The 12,054-nt window shown below is 41.6% G+C and overlaps 1 protein-coding gene across 1 annotated transcript in view; it reads left to right on the forward strand.

The window, feature by feature from the left end:
* Nucleotides 1–12,054, forward strand: part of RAB27B (RAB27B, member RAS oncogene family) — a 112,625-nt gene that overhangs the window by 2,403 nt on the left and 98,168 nt on the right. The window contains exon 2 of the mRNA XM_080973681.1: nt 4,537–4,628. The gene's annotated coding sequence lies outside the window, so the exon portion shown is untranslated. The remainder of the gene's footprint in view (nt 1–4,536; nt 4,629–12,054) is intronic.

Below are 12,054 nucleotides of genomic sequence, written 5' to 3' on the forward strand. Positions count from 1 at the left end.
AAAAAAAAAGGATTGTGCGACTTTGATTTTAGCAGTAATGTTAATGGAGGGGGACGATTAACCTTGAGAGTCATTTTGCAATCCCTGTCGCCTCCCTCACTCCCCATTACTGAGAAATCAGTTTGTACCTGTGATTTTTCATAGTCAAATTGACCCCCAATGGCAATTTTGAGGAATGATTGGGGAGGGGGGGGAGGAGGAAATTGCTAAGCGCCTGCTCCCCTAATGCCACTGCCTTAATCAACTTCTCCACTCTCTGTGACTGCATTCCCCTAAAGAAAAAGAAAAAACACATCTATGTGTAATTTGAGCCTCGGGTCTATTAAAAAGTGCTTTAAAACACTGCAGTGGAAGTTATTACAACCCATTCCACAGCTAGTCATTTTCTGTCAGCTACTTGCTAGCTTGAATTTCCAAGAAGATAGGGGGAGTGTATGCGGAGGGGGGAAAGTTCGTGCTAAGCCCAAATTGCAGCAGTGGTCATTTTAGTTCAGCTGTCCTCACAGACCCACTCCAGCTAAGTCCATTGAATGCAGGAAGCTGCATGCAAGCACAAGAATAAAATGCACTTTCTAAATTAAGTTGCCCAGAAGCTGGGCAGTTTTAATAAATTCAGGCCCTTCTGTAATCTAGAAAACACACACACACACACACAGAGAGAGAGAGAGAGAGAGAGAGAGAGAGAGAGAGAGAGAGAGAGCAAGACAGCCTTACAACATGATTTGGGAGAGAAATGGAGGCATATGTTCTATGTGATGTTTCATTCTAAAAACTACAACTCCCAGAGTTCAGTAGTTCCTGCAGGCGCTTCCGTATATCCAAATAAAGAGTCAACAGCGAGGCTGCAGGAAACAACTGTTAGGAAGTGTGCAGCTTACGCACAATCCTGTGCTTCTTGCATGCTACCGTGATACCTCTTTCAGGGTCTGGAATTTGGACAGCAAAGATAAATCAAAACTAAATGTTATATGAGATGGACTGATAGAAAAAGATGTGAAGTCTGGCTGAGTTGCTAAGTTTGTCAGTTAGGGGAGCGTGATATAATGAATGTTGAGGCAGCACTTAAAGCCTGCAGTTCTGAACAGAACAGATTTTACATGCTGGAAATGCTCAGCAGGAAATGCACATTTGCTCCATATATGGTGGAAATGTCCAATCGTAACTAATAGTACAGGCTGTCTCTGATCTAATAAGGGTTACTCTGAGACTTACCCCAGTGTTGATTCTGTTTAATGTCATTGAGAATGAATTGGTTAAGAATCTGAAGCCATTAGGATATTTGCTGTTGGTAGCTGCTAAGCTGGTGGGCTAGAAAATGGAAGTGTCAACAAGCTCCAAGAGAGTGGGAGCGGTTAATAAATTGTATGGATTTGGCCGATATGGGTAAATTAACTGAACTAGTTCAAAAGAGAGAAGGGAGGTTGTTACGTATTTAGTGGTTTGTGTTTGCCTGAGATTGAGTCAGGACTAAGGCTTCTGAGCTCCTGTGTTCTGATTCGATACATGATGTCCAATCACAGAACATTTTAGGATTTGGCCCTCTGCCATTGGCCCTTGAACTCTGAGTCGTGATTCGCAGCTTGGAAGTTTAGACAGCCAATCACGTTGGGAGTGGGAGTGGCACAGGCTTTCAGGAATGTATATAAGCAGTTCCTTGTCTCTGTTTCCCAGATGTAGTTGAATAAAGGTTCTTGCTGTTATCGCTGTGTCTTGCCTTGTGGGAACCCACCTACACTTAGGATATCACAGAATGTTGCATTTGCTGAAAGATGGAGCAGTTTCTGCTGCATGTTAAGAGTATAAGATTCAGAAACAGGATTGGAAAGACATCTGTTTTTGTAAATAATATAAATAAGTGAAGAAAGAAGGGGGAGTAAGTGCCATTGTATCAAAAAGAAGTAGGCTACTTATTAAAAATGTGTGAATAGATGTTAATTGACACAAACTTTCATAAACATCACACTAACAACAGGCTCGTTTTAAAATAGTTGAACACTAATAAAAGAGTAAAACTAATCATGCAAGCTGTCAGTTCTAAAAGCACGTAGAAAAGCCAGGATGCATTAAGTCTAGTCAGTAGAAATATTGTGTGTGGCAGGGGTGGGTCTTGTCTGCCTGCAGCAATAAAGAGAAATTATTCCAAAACATCAGCCTTAAGGGACTGATACACCACAGAGAAACAACAAATATGTAGCAGACCTTGGAAAAATAATGGGAAGTAGGGAAGATGGATGCAATTTTGTGATTTAAAAAAACAACAGTGGTTTTAATAAATGAGAAGAGGCCTTCTTTTATTATGCCAGGGCATGTATGGATTATAGCCTTTCAGGCTTGGAGATGGTCTCTGAAACATTTGTGGTTATTATTGTTGTCAAACTTCTGGTCAACTCTTTTCTTCCTCAGGTTTAGCCAATTTTTGTAGCCAGCTGAACAAACTGATTGCTGCTTCAATAGACATGTGTACGTTTTGGTGTGACAATCAGAAATGCTTGTTGGAGACTATTGATGCAAATAAACACATGTCTTTGAGCAGTTTTGGAGCTGTTTTTAACAGAGTTGTGTATTTCTAAGAATGTTGCCTATCCATACGAGTTCTCATGCAGCCCTTCAAAAATAGAGAGGGGCGGAGGCAAAACTACCTGTTTCCCCAGAGCAATGACAAACTGTTTATTATTGATATAATTATTGTTTTATTGTTTTATTTTTTTTTTAGGAAAATAAGTAATAATCATAAATAACTAAGAATAAAAATGTGCACCCCACCACCGAGACCATTCCATTGTAACTATCCAACCTCCCAAAATTTCAACATCTCTTAAGATGGTTTGACCCCCTCTCCATTTTAACGGTACAAATTCTACAAACACCAAAATCATTTTTCCTGCATATTCCCTGTCTTACCTTAATGACACATGTTAATTTATCATTAATGGCTATACCCCACATCTCTTTATACCATTCTTCCATTTTATATTCTGCTTGCCCCTTTCACTTCCTAGCTATAATAACTCGTGCAGCTGTCAATAAATTTGTGAACAAACCCTTCATAGCCTGCAAACCTTCCACCCCATCGTAAATTGATAATAATGCTACTTCTGGACTTTTGTCAGCTTTAACCCAGTGATTTCTGTTGTCTCCTAAAACACCCCTTACCAAAAAAAAAAATTGTACATATTTACACCCCCACCACATGTGAACATAGTTCCCAGTTTCCTGGCATCCCCTCCAACATAACACCGAATATTCCTTGTTTATTTTATTTAATCTGACTGATGTTAAATACCACCTCCAAACTAATTTATAGCAATTTTCTTTTATTCTTATGACCAACTATTTCAACGTGTCTTTTTGCAAACAGCAACAACAACGAAACACTGTTGTTTCTCAAAACTTCGTCTCGATTAGGTGCCACTAACAAGAGGGAGGACTGAATCCAGCTTCTGCTCTCATTCTCTCAACCTGAAAAGAAAAGTTTATTCCTGATTCCTGGACTGGTCCTTTGCTCTAGCAAATTCATGTTGTTTATTATTATGTGTTTCCTTCTGTTAGATCAGAGTGTGTATGTGTTCCCCATCTCCAACACTCAATTTTCTTGAAAAAGAAAGAGAAAGATTGTCTCTGCGTAGCCCAAGGATGGGAACCTGTGGGCCTTCCGATATTGGTGTACTATGGCTACCATCATCCCTGACCACTGGCCAGGCTGGCTGGAGCTGATGGGATTTGTACACAAACAAGAACCATAGGTCTCCAGCAGGAGCCCCATCCCTGCCTTGCAGCAATAAGTTGGACTCCAACATCTGGAGAGACAGAGTTTCCCTAGGTCTGATGTGCCTTGGAGGGGGGAATAAAACAATGTGAGGCTCTATTCTGTGCCCGCCCACTGCAACACCCCATTATTCCAAGAAAATTTGCACCACAATCCTTGAATGCTTACCCAAACGTACTCTGCAGCAAGTGTACTTAGGGGCTGCAGCTTTTGTGAGTCTTGAAAACCATTTTTCTTTGGACAGGGAGCCCTTGTCTTCTTCAGCACTAGAGCAAACATTGAGTTTTGTTCTTTTAAAGAAAGAAAGGTGCTTCTCTTGGTTCGTAGAACCATGGGATTGTAGAGTTGCAAGGCTGGTTTTGAATTGTCAGCCTTCTTCCGACTTAAGCCCTTGATCCCTTTTTCTCTGCCCTCCGTGGCAACTTGGAACTGTCTGAAAACATGCCAGGAGTCGGGTTGCAACAAGGCGACATTGCAGACCCTGGCACTAGGACCTCCCAGACGCCTTTTCTGAAATGCTGGCTGGTAGCATGTCAGCGGTACAGAGACTGAGCGGCTCTCGCTGTTACACAAGACGAAGGGTAGCAGCCGCAGGAGCATCCTTCGCCTCTTGAAAGCCAAGGTACCTGTTTATCTGCTTGCCGTCCTCAGCATCCTTAACCTGCCAATTGCTTTATCAGAGCCTAGCAGAGTTTAGCTGCAGCGGCAGAACATCAGTGGCAGCATTTTCCCCTCCCTCCTCTCATACCTGTGTTTTCTTGCGTCCGTAGAGAGAGCAGACAGAAGCAACAGTGCCGTTAAGAAATGGGCTAATTATTTTCCAGCTGGCAGAATCCAGAGGGATTATTTCACACCAAAAAGTGTAAGTAGCTTTTATATCATCTCCCCTGCACAGCTTGTCACTACTGCTTTTGCACCTTCATCTTTTGCAAAAAGAACCACACACCAAGCCTCAAACCAAAACAAAGCACATCCCCCTTTTCTAGAAACCTTCCAGTCCTCTTGTGGGGGCAGTTCATGAAATAAAATGTTTATATTTGTTATAACACATGCCTTAAAAAAAAGTCCTTGCAAAGTCCAGTATGGGTCATGTGCTTTTTTTGCTTGTTTATGTATGGTCAGAGATGATTTTCTGTTTGCAGTTATCATTATTATTTTTTCTGTTGTGTTCTCCATGGCCACTGAAAGGAGGGCAGGGGATAAAGCAATTGGAAGAGGAATGACTTGTGTTAAAACCAGGAAGGAGCTAGTGAGCGTGGGAAACCAAAATACTTGAATTTATTCCAGTTTGGTTCCATTGTCCTCAGTGAAATGAAATAGTTTTTATTCAAACTACTTTGACATGCCTGGGTTGTGGGCCAGATTCCAAAGGGGCCCAATTTTTATTTTGAGACAAACCTCACCCCCAAGAAAAACATCTGGCGATTTTGTGCCATGCCACGACAGTTCTTTAAAAATTAGATTATCAGTGGTGCTGTAGAGGTGAAAGGGTCCAATCCTGCATTGCAGAAGGCTGGGACTAGATGACCCTTGGGGTCCTTTCCAACTCTGCCGTTCTATGAAACCATATGTCAGGCTAGTTTACATGAAAATACAGGAGCAACAAACATCCTCATAAAGAATCATATGCACAGGCCTGCATGTTGAGAGACAAGGAACATTGCTTGAACCCAACTCTCCCTCAAAATAACACTCTCTTGCAAAAAGAGGTGTACTATTTGCATGTTAAATCAGAAGCAAATCTTATTCACATGCTTAAGTTTGCTCCTTTTTGGTTCTGTGCATCAGGCGTGGTTCAGTTACAAGTGGCTTTCTCTGCAAGAAAGGGAGTCAAGCTGCATGTGTGGCAGCAGAGTTAGATCAGTGGATCTGAACTATTGGGGTATGTTGTCATTTTCAGCAGAGAAGTGGCAAGAGGAAAGAGGTGTGCTTCCCCACTGTTGTTCCTTGCAGCCCACCTTTCCCCTGCGATGCAGCAAGAACCCTGGCTTGAGAGGAAGCAGGTGGGGTAGAGGAAACTGAAGGGTGGAAAAAGAACCCAGCCCATCACCCCAGCAATTGGCCTGTCCATCACAGCTCCTCCCATCTGTTTTGCAGCCATTTTGTGGTTTACCAGCCCCAGACCAGCTGCCATTGTCTAATTCTGGGGTGGGGAAACTGTTAGACTCCAGCTCCCATTATCCCTGATCCTTGGCCATGCTTGCTGGAGCTGATGGGAGCTGTAGTTCCACATCATTTGGAGAGCCATGAGTTCCCCAACCCTGGTTTAGTTCAACCCAGACTAGAAGGTACCACTGGGGTTTTAACAGGAGCTGATGGCAGAGGGATAGTTTGACAAACCTTAAACAAATCTCTTTTTTAAAAAATTAGTTTTTTTCAGATTTTGTAATTTACGAACAGTTATCAAACAACCAACATAAAAAGAGAATTCTGAAAAGTCTCCCTGACTTCCCTCATCCCCTTTGTGGGTCCTTGTATAATGTTTTGCTCCTTCATCTTGTATTAATCTGAATCTATTAAATCTCCCTTCTTCTTCTTCTTCTTCTTCTTCTTCTTCTTCTTCTTCTTCTTCTTCAGCGATCACTCGTAGCTGAGTAAGATTGTCTTCCATAAACATGGTTTTAACAGTGAGTCCATAAGTAACTGTGGAAGTTCAACATTAAACTTCAAGAGTTATTCCAATCCTACTAATAAATTTACCGTATTTTTTGCACGATAACACTCACTTTTTTCCTCCTAGAAAGTAAGGTGAAATGTCTGTGCGTGTTATGGAGGAAATGCCTATGGGTGGCATGCCTACGGATTTTCCTCCTCTAAAAACTACGTGCGTGCTATGGTGGGGTGCGTGTTATAGAGCGAAAAATACGGTAATTGTTTACAATAGTTTTTAAGCTAAATTATATATTTCCCCCACTCCTTATTAAAATTTTGCTCTTCCTGATTTCTGATTCTTCTGGTCATTTTTGCCATTTTGGCATAATCCAACAACTTGGATTGGAATCCATTGGAATTTTGGCACCTAGAATTCGTAAAAGAAAAGTTTTGGGTTTTTAAAGAAAAAGTTATGATATATAGTGAATTTTCAAAAATGTTTAAAATCTCACATAATTTTTTTAGTATTTTACATGTCCACTACATATGATAAAAGGTGCCTTCTTTTTCCTCACATTTCCAGCATGTATTTGACCTTGCTTTGCACATTTTAGCTAGTTTACTGGGAGTTAACTACCAATGATACATCATTTTCATATAGTTTTCTTTCAACGTATAACCTGTTGTAAACTTCAAATCCCAGTTCCATAGCTTCTCCCATGCTGTAAGTTGTATATTATATACTTAAATGTCTCCATCCTTTAATGTGCCCATATATTTCTCCATCTTTTAATGTGCCAATATCATTTTATTCACATATAAGAGAAACTTTAGATAAACGACTCCTATTTTCCCATCTGTTGTTGGGCAGTGAAAGAAAATCTTGATTTTCTCTTGACAGTAAAAATAAATGGTCTGTTGCCTATATGGTATTCAATTCACCTGCTTAAATTTTGGGTCAACCATTTATGACAGGGCACTATGTCTCTTTGTTTATTTTTCCTAAATAAACATAGTTAATGAAAAGGGGTGCCTTTCTGATCCATTTTTTAAAAACCAACAAAGAGAACTGTCATTGATTTAAATAGGATAAATATTGCATCCAAGATAACCCATTAATTGCTAATAAACATGAAATAAACAAACATATGTTGGGTTGTGTTTTATATAAAGTTCCTATCATAAAAGGAAGTTTTGCTTTCTGCAGCAGTTTTTGTGCTGTTGGCTATCTTTCTTGTTGAGCCTAAAGTTGCAACTACATAATGGGGCAGTAGCCATGGCCTTGTGGCTACTGGCTTGGCAGGATCATAGCACGGCTCTTCCCACAGAATAACCCAAAAACTCTGTGCTGGAGTGTCCAAGGTGGCTGAAATGTTTCTCAGAGTCAAACCCATCTCTTTTTGTTGCTTTGACCAATTTTCAAATCCAAATTACTTATCCAAACACTGTACAAACCAATGGTCTTAAAATTGCAGAAGAAGAAAACAGAAAACAAAAAATGATCCTCAAACAACTGTAGGATGGAGTATTCCTGAATTCAAATCAGGATGCAAGTAAACTCGGTGGAAAACAGCAACACCATGCATGTGTACTGATATGGTAGGAACTTTATATCAAACAGCACCCAACAGGTGTCAGGGATGTCTGCTGGTGAGAGACAGAGACAGAGCTAATGATGGACTTCTTCTTCTTCTTCTTCTTCTTCTTCTTCTTCTGCTTCTGCTTCTGCTTCTTCTTCTTCTTCTTCATGCCACTATGGCTTAACTAATCCATGGCAAGGACCACCCTGCTTCAGTTTTCATCATGGCTACCTGAAGTTAGAACTCGCATGCATGTCTACTCATAAGTAAGCTGGATTAAATGGGGCTACTCTAAGGGAAATAGGCAGAGGATTTTTGCGTATGCCGACAACAAACCAATGCAGCTACTGTTCTGGTAGGTGACTGAAAGTAATTCCTTTCTGACCTCAGTGTGCTCTGTATATATACATGCACATAAAACCCTACACTGCCCCTTCCAGTTCTTCTGAAAGTATACAGAAGGGAGGCTCTTTAAAAAGCCAGGAAATATGAGGAGGAAGATGCCAGGAGAGGCACAAAATTAAGACAGGGGGCCACAGGTTGTCCATCTGTTTTCACTTGGATAGTTCTGCACTGACTGACTGGCACTCCCTCTAATGTCTATGGGCGACATCCAGCTTTGCTGATGCAATGCACTTCTGTATGCAAGACAGAGTTCCTGTCCCCTCCACACATACACAGACACCCTCAAAATCAGCTCTGGGATGCTGGGGGCCTTTTTGATCAGATGTGGGGGGTGGGGGGGAGAGAGGAAATGGAAGTCCCATTGCTGGGCCAGCATTGGATACAACTGTATTTTGGGGAGAGGGTCATTTGTTGGGGGAGATTATATATTTGTGTAATCAACGCTTGTGTAGAGGAACTCTGAAGTTTGTTAGTTTTGCTTCATATACCCTGGCTCTCACTCTGTAAGGAAAGATGAGTGATCTCTTTCATCTTACTGGAAATATCTGCTTCTCCATCGAAATCACTTAACCATGCTACTTAATGAAATCTGAAGTGGAAGTGTGGATGGAGGCTCATGTTTGGAATCCAGATGCTGAAAAGATATGCACCTGATGGCCATAATCTCAGACAGATGTTTGTTCCATCCAGTGTAACATCTTTGTGCACATAATTGTGCTAAACTGAAGTGCAGATCTGATTGAAACTAAAAAAAGGAAAGTGTGAGCCCTGCAGTGGTAGATGCCCAGTTCAGTTAAACTGATTTAGTTTACTTAACCTCAACAACAGCTCATCACAAAATACTTTGAAGAAAAGGACAACGTTGTAAACACAAAAATAACAGCAGCTGCAGAGTTTGCTTCCAGTAGTAGTACTAATAACAAATGCTAGATTGCTACATGCTACAGTGAAGGCACCCCATGAATAAGAATAATAGCCTTTCCTTAAATTCCTGGATGAATGGATGAAAGATTCTGAACTGCTGGGATATCTCTAAAAGGACATACACAACCTGATTAGTCCTTGGATTTTTAAAAAGTGCTATCACACTAGGTAGAGGTAGCATAAAATCATAGACTTGTAGAGTTGGAAGGGACCCCCGAGGGTATAATACATAAATAGACCTGAAATCTCCCTGACAGCCTCTGTTTATTTGGAATCACTAATTCAGCAAGGCAGATTCCTTCCTATTAAATTTAATAAGGTTGCTGTCAGTTGAATGGGATGTTCATGGCTCCCACAGGTGCTCTGTGAAGATGGAGATTTGTTGCATTAACTGACCTGCCAATCAGAATTAGAGGTGCTGCTGCCTAGACTGACCTTATACAACAGATATGAGAAAGCATTGCCCTCATCTCCCTGACAGAAACCCTTAGGTATCTGCTATTGTTTAGCCATTGTCAGATCTTAGCTTGCAAGCTCCTTGGGGTGAGATCCTGCTTTTCTCATTTATGCTATGAATCAAATGTTGGGGAAGAAACAAATAATAAACAGACCATCCATTAATGGCTGGAAAATTACTTTCAAAAATGGAATTCATTACCCAGTTCACAGAGATATTTCGCAGGAGCATAGGAGAACTATTTTTTTTAAAGGAATAATTTCATAATTATCTCCCTTACTAGCAAAATGACTGTTATTTTCATTGATGAGTATGTGGAATCCCTGGGTCCTTTCCAGGCAGGCACACATGGTGTCTCCTGCAGGATCCTTACTAGTGACAGCTGGGCGCTACAGGGCCTTAGTAAACATTATGAAGAAGTACCACATCTCCCCTGCTCCACAGCGTCTTCACAGTAACAGCTAGTAAAAGTAACAAGCATCATGACTTCGTGCCCAGAGAAACGTTGATGTTGTGTCATGCGTTACCGGGCAGACACCTGTCGAAGCCAGCTACACATCCTTCATAAAATCTAGTTAGGCTCTTGGTAGTGAGGTGTTGTGCCTAAGTCCATTGCTTTACTCATAAGACTGATTGGGAGGAGAACATTTCACTTTTATGGGAGAAAGAGAAGGACTACCTTTCAAAACAGCGTTCTTTGGAGGACAGCAACATTTAAAGGGAAGGTTGAGTCATGTGAGCTCAAAATGCGACATCCCAACTCAAAAAAGCCCTCCTCTTTTTCAGTTAGGCCCAACCTCATTCAAATAGGGTCCAGTTCAAAATGGGGCTTGCTTCCCCCCAACCCTGTTGCTAGTCTCCCTGTCAGTCTTCCTCAGTAAACAACCCCCCTTAACTTTTGAGAGGGGGTAGAGTAACTTGCAAGGACACTGGAAAAACCCAAATTTGAAGTGTACTAGGGTTGGCTGTGTTCAAATATCACTTCTTGGGGAATATTATTTTCCCTGCACCTTTTGTTCCCTGCCATTAACAAATCAAACCTACTCCAGTCTGTAGATTTGGGTGCTGGTTTGGGTGTCATGCAAGGGCAGCAAACTGTTAGTTGTTTTATTTATTATTGTTGCGTTTTTGCTGTTCAAGTATGGTGAAAAACACTGTTTGCCTGTCTCCATTTCCAAAATAACTTGGCCAGCTTTGGATGCTATGGACCTTGCGCTAGATGGTTGAGGGACCATTTCCTGCTCTGTCTCACAGGCAGCAAAATGTATTGGGCTGGCAGTGGAGGGGAAGGTGGCGGCGGCATCGCTGACCTGGCCCTCCCGGCAGAGGTGTCACTGCCATGTGTCGGGATGGTGAGAGAGAGGGGCAGAACATCGGCAAGGTTGGAGCAGGAGCGCCAGATTGGCTCCTCTGGTGTGCTGTAACTGGCCCAAAATGAGCGAATGGAAAGAAAGGGGTTTCCTGTTAAACAAATGGGCACGGTTTAATGGCATACCATCTGCTGAGAATTTAAAAAGCCAGGGTATCATTCCTGTCTCTGTTTCTTGTGTGTGCTCTGGCAATTCAGGATGCTCAGGAGAGCTTATCTGAATCCGAATACACTACAATTTAATGTGACTTGGCCAGCAGTGTGCCGCAGTCCACATTCAGCAGCACAATGGGGGGTGGGGAGGCAAAACATCAGTTGGACGGCATTAATAGAGCCTTTGAGCCAGGTTTGCTGTTGAGCAAATGGTGTGAAGTTGCCAAAGTATATTAAACCTCTTGGTATTAGGATATGGCCACGAAAAATATGTGCATATATGTGTGTGTGCATCTGTATACAGTGGTACATCAGGTTAAAAACTTAATTCGTTCTGGAGGTCTGTTCTTAACCTGAAACTGTTCTTAACCTGAGGTACCACTTTAGCTAATGGGGCCTCCTGCTGCCGCCACGCGATTTCTGTTCTCATCCTGAAGCAAAGTTCTTAACCCGAGGTACTATTTCTGAGTTAGCGGAGTCTGTAACCTGAAGCATCTGTAACCCGAGGTACCGCTGTATCTATATCTATATATGAATTTTTTCCTATGCTTTTGGGCACCCGTTGAGATATCGTAAGCAAATTTTGCAAGATGGTTCCTGGTACCAAGGAACATGCTTTCATCTATGTTTAGATACAATTGGACATCATTTTGAATGAAGATGGCAGGCTGAACCTTTCAAAACTGCACTGATTTTAACCACTGATCTTAAAACTGTACTGAATATTTTAGTTTCTTAGAATTCCTGAGCAACCCTGGGTAGGAGGCATGCTGCTTCTGATGGCAGAAGACACCTGAGTTTGGAAAAT

The sequence above is a fragment of the Podarcis pityusensis genome, assembly GCF_964106645.2.
Source record: "Podarcis pityusensis genome assembly, chromosome: 11".
NCBI classification, from domain to species: Eukaryota; Metazoa; Chordata; class Lepidosauria; order Squamata; family Lacertidae; genus Podarcis; species Podarcis pityusensis.